The sequence below is a fragment of the Hyperolius riggenbachi genome, chromosome 3 (assembly GCF_040937935.1).
Source record: "Hyperolius riggenbachi isolate aHypRig1 chromosome 3, aHypRig1.pri, whole genome shotgun sequence".
Classification (NCBI taxonomy): Eukaryota; Metazoa; Chordata; class Amphibia; order Anura; family Hyperoliidae; genus Hyperolius; species Hyperolius riggenbachi.
The window spans coordinates 290,922,473-290,930,300 of NC_090648.1; the positions used below are offsets into that span (position 1 = coordinate 290,922,473).

Consider the following 7,828-nt stretch of genomic DNA (forward strand, 5'->3'; position numbering starts at 1 on the left):
ATCAGCCTAATCCCCTCTCCTCCCCTCTGCCTCTGAAATCAATGGCTAGTAACACCTCCCCCTCCTCCTGCCCAGACTGAGCTCCCATGAGCCCTTGCTACTGCCAAGGCGCTCTGAAAACTTGTGGGCGTGGCTTTTTTTTGTTTATAGGGAATTAGAGTATTAAAACAAAAACAAAAAAGTATTTGGCTTGAGGAATGCCCTATAAACAATAGGAAAGGAACAAAATTATGCAATGTGTAAAAGTTCACCTGGGATCCACTTTAAACCTCGGTCTGTACTCGCGATCCTGATTGACTCCACATTGCAGTTTCTCCTATTCTCCTTCGACTGACACACATTGTTAGATGTAGACACCTAGTAGAGAGAGATTGAAGGAGGTATAGGAGGTCAGATAACACTTTATCAAATGGTGTTTGGCTTTGATTTCCAGTATATTGAAGCACTCCATATTGACTGACATTGCCCCTTTGGGGCTTATTCACAATGGCACATTCACATTGGCTTGCCAGTGTCAGTAATTTGAGCTTTAAGGCCGGATCAACACTATAGGCGCTTTTCTGAGCGTTTTGTGATTGATTAGCACTTTTTGAGTGCTTTTTGAAAATTTAATTTTTTATTAAAATAGTGGTAAAAGTTGCTTAAAAATTGCTGCGATCGCGTACGTGAAAAATGATGATGATTTTTACAGCGATTTGAATGAAAGTGAATGGGAGAAATTTAAAAAAAAATGCTAATCAATCACAAAGCACTCAGAAAAGCGCTTATAGTGTGGATCTGGCCTAAGGCTGTGTTCCCACTTGAGCAGAGAACAGTAATTTTTTGTCAATTCTTCTCTCATTGTAAATCAGACCGTGAATAGTTCCCTATTTTATAAATTGGAGCTATTCGCATTTGCCATTCTGCAATGGATCAGTGGGATCCGTTGCAGTAAACAGACCGCACTTCTGTGGATGGGTTCTCCTATATAAAGCCTATGAGGGAACTACTCTGCCAAAGGCTACAACAGGGTCACAGAGTGCTACAGCCCACGTGTCCTGCTGCTGATCACCGCCACTCGGTCCCTTGTACAGAGCCCAGTGGCTGCAGAAACATGGGGATCTCCATTGGGCTGCAAAAGAAAAGGGGATCCTCAGCAACAGGGAGAATTCTCATGAGTTCATGGTGAACCCATGAAAATTCTCCCTGTTGATAGGAAAAGTTGGTCTATTTCTTCCTATGGAGAACCCCATGCTCCTGCCAGCCTCCGGATGGGTACAGAGGGACTGAGTGGTAGCGATCGGCAGCAGTATACGTGAGCGGTGAGTGCTTAGCAGATGCGCTCACACTGTCCATCTTGCATCCACTCAAGGGGGGATTGAGCCTTAAGATCATTTTCAGCAGACTTATAAGCAATTGTGTTTGGTTTTAGTTGCCATTTTTGCATTGCACTACAAATTTCTGCACGTTATGTATCTTTGGTGGGTTTAGGTGCATAAGGCCGCTGTGATAAATTATATTAGGCTAATAATTTCTCTTTCACTTCCCCCCCCCCCCCACACACACACACATACACACTTTTTGGAATGTTTTTTATGTGGTAGAAACTTAGGAGGGCAAGCCTTAACTGTGTACACCTCTATTCTCTACCAAGTGCTACAGTGAACCCGGCCATTTTGACCTGCAACATTTTCCCACAAACACCACTGCTGTTCCGTTCAGATTTTCCCAAAAATGACTGACTGATATTTGTAAAAATATTACACAGCAAAACAATACAAAGCAAGGAAAAAAATGGTTGCCGCTCAATCATTCGTAAATAATTTACTTTTACCTGAACACGAATACCAAAACTAAAAAATTAAGTTTTTTCTATATTTAATTTGAAAAAAAAAATAATGAATACAGTAATTATATATATTCAGAAATGTACTGTTAGGATGATTTCTCATAATGCAGACAATAAAACGATGTGGAATATGTTAACATTGTGCACATATTTGTATAATCTTTAAGCTGTTTCACACAGCTGTCTGTGTATATACATAAAATGCACTATCAAGTGGTCTGGACACTAATGTTGATCTTTTTGCAGAAATCAAATGATCCCTGCAGGCAGCCAACAACTGGTAGATTTGTGGAATGTGCTCTTTGAACTGTACAAAAGCCTTCAGCCCTCCATGTATGGCTGCTAACGAAAACTGCCAAGTGTAATCATTTCTTTGTTTAAATGTAATAGATGTGTTGTATCATATTTTTAATATTATAGAAACCTACACTTGGTATGGTATACAACTGTCAACACAAAGGTAAAAAATATTTTGTATATGAACACTGATTTTAATCTGCAGATTAATCTCCATACAATTGTAATTAAAAGATTCAAAGTGTATTTAATTTTACATAAAAAAGCAACATTTTTTGTTGTATTTTAATGTGGAAAATACATTTTGCTTAAATTAACTATGTCATTTCGCCGATCTTATTAAGGCCTCTTTCATAGTGGGACGTTAAAGTCGCACATTACAAAAAATTATACCGCAGACTAACGCACAGCAATACTAAGTCTTGTAACATTCACAGTGCACACGTTGCGTTGTGTGTAACGTGCAGCAATATTTCGAAAGTGCTGCATGCTGTGTGTTTAGCAATAAATTTGCTGCGTTGTGTGTGTTGCACATGCTCAGTAATGGTTTTTTTAAATGTAAAGTATGCGCCATTTTCATTCCATCAGTATGTGACAAAAACGGCGCACCAAGAGACACATAACACAGTGCAAAATAACGTCCAATGTCATAACCTACATGCGCTGCGTTAGTGGCACGTTGTGCGACTTTAACGTCACATCAAACGCAACGTCTCACTGTGAAAGAGGCCTAAGTCTCCAATTCAAAACTGTTATGATGACTAGGGGTGGTAAATGGGATGCAAAGAGTTCAAAGTTGATGCAGGATTATGCAAAGTTTGGATTCAAATGTATGTATTTGGAAAATGGACCAACACAATCCATCCAGGGTAGAATTTGATTGGTCCATGTTCAAGCTGCATAAATTCACATAAACATTTAGCAAAATCTGTATCAACTCTGAACTAATGGCATTACTTTTGTGTCTCCAGCCACATCTACCAAAATGGCTGCCACATCTTCCCCATTCTAATTATTCTAACAGTAATCAGTACTATGGGAAGAGTAAAGGAAGTGGTAACTGAACAAAAGAGCAAGCTTTTGTTTTTCCTTCTTCTGTTGAAACATCCCCACTATCACTAAATGGGTTTTTCATAGACCTTGCAAAAGAGGTATCCAGAACATATATTTAAAAAATCTATGCACCATGCCAGAATGAACTTCGAGGCTTCATTCACACTGCAAATAGTGCATGTGCAGAGGCGTATCTATGTAACAGGACTCCTATGGCAAACAATGAGAAATTGCGACCCCCAACCCCAGTGCCCTTCACCTGTAAAGCCCAAAAAAACTGCTTTGCAGGGTGCTTTGCTTTGCAGGGCTTTTGGGCTTTGCTGGGCACTGTGTAGGGCTGGGTGCTTTGCTTTGCAGGGCTGGCTGCCTTGCTGGTCGCTTTTTTTTGAGGGTTGGGTGCTTTGTTTTGCTGGGTGCTCTGCTGGGCACTGTGCAGGGCTGAGGCTGGGCTAAGTGCTTTGCTATGCAAAGATGACTGTTTGGCACGGCAGGATGCTTTGCAGGGCTGGGTGCTATGCAGGGCTGGGTGCATTGGTGGGCGCTATGTATGGCTAGGTGCAATGCTGGGAGCTATGCAGGGCTGGGTGTATTACTGAGCACTATGCAGGGCTGGGTGTATTGCTGGGCGCTATGGAGGTCTGGGTGCTTTGCTAAGCTCAGTGCAGGGTTGGATGCTTTACTTTGCAGGGCTGGGTGCTTTGCTGGGCGATATGCAGGGCTCGGTGCATTGTTGGGTTGGGTGCATTACTGGACGCTATGCAAGGCTGGGTGCATTGCTGAGCTAGGTGCATTGCTGGGCGCTATGAAAAGCTGGGTGCTTTGCTGGGCGCTAAGAAGGGCTGGGTGCTTTGCTGGGCGCTATGAAGGGCTGGGTGCTTTGCTGGGCACTATGCAGGGCTGGGTGCTTTTCTGGGTGCTATACAGGGCTGGATGCTTTGCTGGGTGCTATACAGGGCTGGATGCTTTGCTGGGCGCTATGCAGGGCTGGTTGCTTTGCTGGGCGCTATGCAGGGCTGGGGGATTCGCTTTGCTGGGAGCAATGCAGGGCTGGTGGCTGTCTGCACTACTCACAGACCTCAGATCAGGGCGATCGGAGAGGCAGAGAGAGGCAGCGCAGCTACCCGCTCGGACCCATACACTTCCCATGTGGAAGTGAACAATGACATCACTACCGCATTGAAGTGTTCGCAGGTAGTGTGCACCCTGCTCTGCCTCTCTCCGCCTCTCGAGTCACCCTGATCTGAGGTCTGTGAATAGCACAGGCAGCAGGGAAGGAAGTGGCGGCACAATGATGACAGGGTGGCAGGCATGGCGCCTCTTCCTTGCTTGGTGCATGCCTCTTGATACGTGTCTGTGCATGTGGCTCAAATGGTGCATGGAAAGAATTTAAAAGCTCCAAGTTTTTTTTTCACCACAAATGGAAAAACACATTAGAATGAGCCCCTGATTGGTGAATAACATAGGCTGTATAACTGGACAAAACATGAATGCAGTATGTATAAGGCCTAAGTAAATGTACAACAATCATTTGAAGGTAACTTACAGCTAAAAAATAAACAAATGGATAACCAATTTCTTAACCGACAGGAGACAGCATGTTAGACTTGGGAAACACACATCAAGCTCTCTGACAGTCAGTACAGGTACACCCCAGGGCTGTGTGCTTTCCCCACTGCTCTACTCAATTTACACCAATGACTGCATCTCCACAGATCCATCTGTTAAGATTCTGAAGTTTGCAGATGACACAACAGTAGCTGGTCCCATACAAAACGGGGACGAGTCTGCATACAGGCATGTAGTGGGACAGCTTTCCTCCTGCTTCAGCAGCAACAACTTGGAACGAAATGCTCTTAAAACCATGAAGATGATACTAGACTTTAGGAGACCCCCCCCCCAGCACCTCCCCTTAACCATAAATGGATCCACAATAACCTAGGTAGAGTCATTGACGTTTCTTGGGTCCACAATCTCAAACAACCTAAAATGGGATAACAATACGGCCATTATCGTCAAGAAAGCGCAGCAGAGGATGTACCATCTACGGCAGCTGAAAAAGTTTGGCCTAGCTAAAAATCTAATGGTGCAGTTTTACACTGCAATCATCGAATCCACCATGACATAATCTATGACTGTATGGTTCGGCTCCTGCTCAGCTATAAAAAAGGGGAGGCTGCAGCGCATCATCCGAACAGTGGAAAGGATAATTGGCTGTAGCTTACCTTCCCTGCAGGATCTTTATGCTAGCAGGTGCAGAAAGAGAGCAACCAAAATTGCCTCTGACCCCTCTCACCCTGCTCACTCCATCTTCCAGCTCATGCCATCAGGAGTAAGATTCCGGTCAATCGCAACTAAAACCTCTAGACACAGGAACAGCTTTTTTCCTCAGGCGGTAGCCATACTTAAAGGACTTACAAGCCTAAATTAAAAAAAAAAGTTCTGTACCTGCATGATTTTTGAAGGCATGGAGGATGCCATCCGTGCAGTTCTGCCGGGTCCCCGCTGTTTAATCTCCCCCCGGGCCGGCTCCCGAAAAAAGTCATGCAGGTACAGAACTTTTTTTAAAAAATTTGGGCTCGTAAGTCCTTTAATGCTGAACCACGCTAGAGCTGCTAGGACTTAAAAGTAATCAGCACAGAACTGAAAATGAATGATTCTCACCTTGCTCACTGCCACTATACTCACATGCTGTCCTTGACTTGTAATATACATACCATCTTGTCCATGTATTGCTTTTGTTTGTGTTTGTGTTTGTTAAGCAACTGTCAAGACAAATTTCTTGTAAGTGCAAACTTACTTGGCAAAATAAATTGATTCTGATTCCATAAATCATAAGTCCACATAGTATTTTCAGTAAAATGCCCTTTCTTCTGGTTAAGAATAAAAGACATCTCTCCAATATTTCTTCTTCCTGAACATATGAATTGGTACATAAAAAAAAAGGATTCTAGTCATGGGATGAGGACTTAATTTGCTTGCAGTTGTTATTGTTATTGATTATTTATACAGCACTTCATCTTCCATAGTTCTGTACAGAGTAAGGAAAAAACACGGGTACATAAAAATACAGACACTAGTAGATATAACAGTGGCTATTATTGGAACACTTATGGTGCAGATTCACAGCAACAAGGAGATTGCATTCACCATGACTATAAAAAGCACACAAAGAGCTCTATTCACAAAACTTCTCACAAATGACTTATTTATCACCTAATTGATAAAAATAACCTTTCAACACATTTACAAGCAAAATAATCACTCAAAGTAAGTTGTTCCTGATTAACTTCATTTCAATATTACTTTTCTTACTTTAATTATATTATATTTTTTCTCTTTGGGGCTTAAAAATGTAACATAATTAAGGTGAAAACAGAGGAAAACTGGTGAAAAAGCATTGTGAATCATGCCCAAAATGGGAAAGTTAGGCAGTTGTGGGAACAATGTGTAGCTATTTGCGTATATCATGTATGTGCATTAATTTTACATTCCCCATTTGACATCACAAAAAGCAGCAAGTTAGGCCTCTTCTAGATGGGAAGCTGACTGGCGGTGAATTCCCCCCATGGAGTCACATCCGAGGGTGGCTGCTGGGTAATGCCACCATATATCAAGCATTGACTTGTGTGGTGTTACAAGTGCTGCCATTCAGCTGCATTTGGGGGCTCCTTACAAAGTATGACGAGCAGGCCTATCATCAAGAGGTTGACAGAATATGCCAGTAGTGCAGGTAAAACAGACTGGTCCTTAACACAGCCAAAAATGTTTAAAATTATAGTCGACTTCACAAAGCATGTCCCCAACTCCAATCCTCATTGACAGCACCAAGGTTTAATGAGTAGCCAGCATGCACCTCCTGGGAAAGACCATCTCCAACGGCCTAAGCTGGAAAGCAAACACCACCTCCACAAAGAGGAAAGCCCAGGAGAGGCTATTCTTCCTACACCAACTGGAGTAGATTAGAATGGCCCAGGAGCTGCTGACAAGCTTTTTTACTGCCACAATCAAAATTCGTCCTCTGCTCCTTAATCCTGGTCCTCCACCTGGACAGATACAAACTACAGAGAGTCATCAGATCAGCAGAGAGGATTATTGGGAATCCCATCACTTTGACTTCCTCCACTCCACCAAACTGTGCTCCAGAGCATTGAGAATTGTCAATGACCCCTCACACCCTGGCCCCTGCTTCTTAAATCGGCTACCATCATGTCGCTGGTTCCGTGCAATCGCCACCATAAGAACTCCTTCTTCCCTTTGCACATAAACACTTGAACTCCATGCCCTCCCGTGTACAGCTTTCACCCCCCCTCATGTTCTACACCCTCCCTCCCCCCCCCCCCCCAAGGTTTCAAAATGGATAAACTGTCTAGTGAAATGCTGCTTTCATAATTTTAATTTTGTAATTTTACTGTACCTTGTTGTACTATGTCTGTGCCTTGTTGTACTGTCGTACTATTGTTGTGTTAGTGTACTATTGTTGTACTATTACTGTGCTTTTGTGGTACTATTCCTACTGTCCACTGTGCCTTGTTGTACCATTCCCTACCTCTACTCTGAGCCATGCAAGTGCTAAACCCAATTCCGGGCACAACCCAGTCATGCTTGGCAAATAAAATGTTTTTGTTCTGATCCTGATTTCATTTTCACTAG

The 7,828-nt window shown here is 42.9% G+C and overlaps 1 long non-coding RNA gene across 1 annotated transcript in view; it reads right to left on the reverse strand.

The window, feature by feature from the left end:
* Positions 1-268: 268 nt before the first annotated feature.
* Positions 269-7,828, reverse strand: part of LOC137561429 (uncharacterized) — a 63,967-nt gene continuing 56,407 nt past the window's right edge. Inside the window, exons 3-4 of the long non-coding RNA XR_011030008.1 lie at positions 5,976-6,089; positions 269-357 (exon numbers count right to left, since the gene is read on the reverse strand). This is a non-coding gene — a long non-coding RNA (uncharacterized lncRNA). The remainder of the gene's footprint in view (positions 358-5,975; positions 6,090-7,828) is intronic.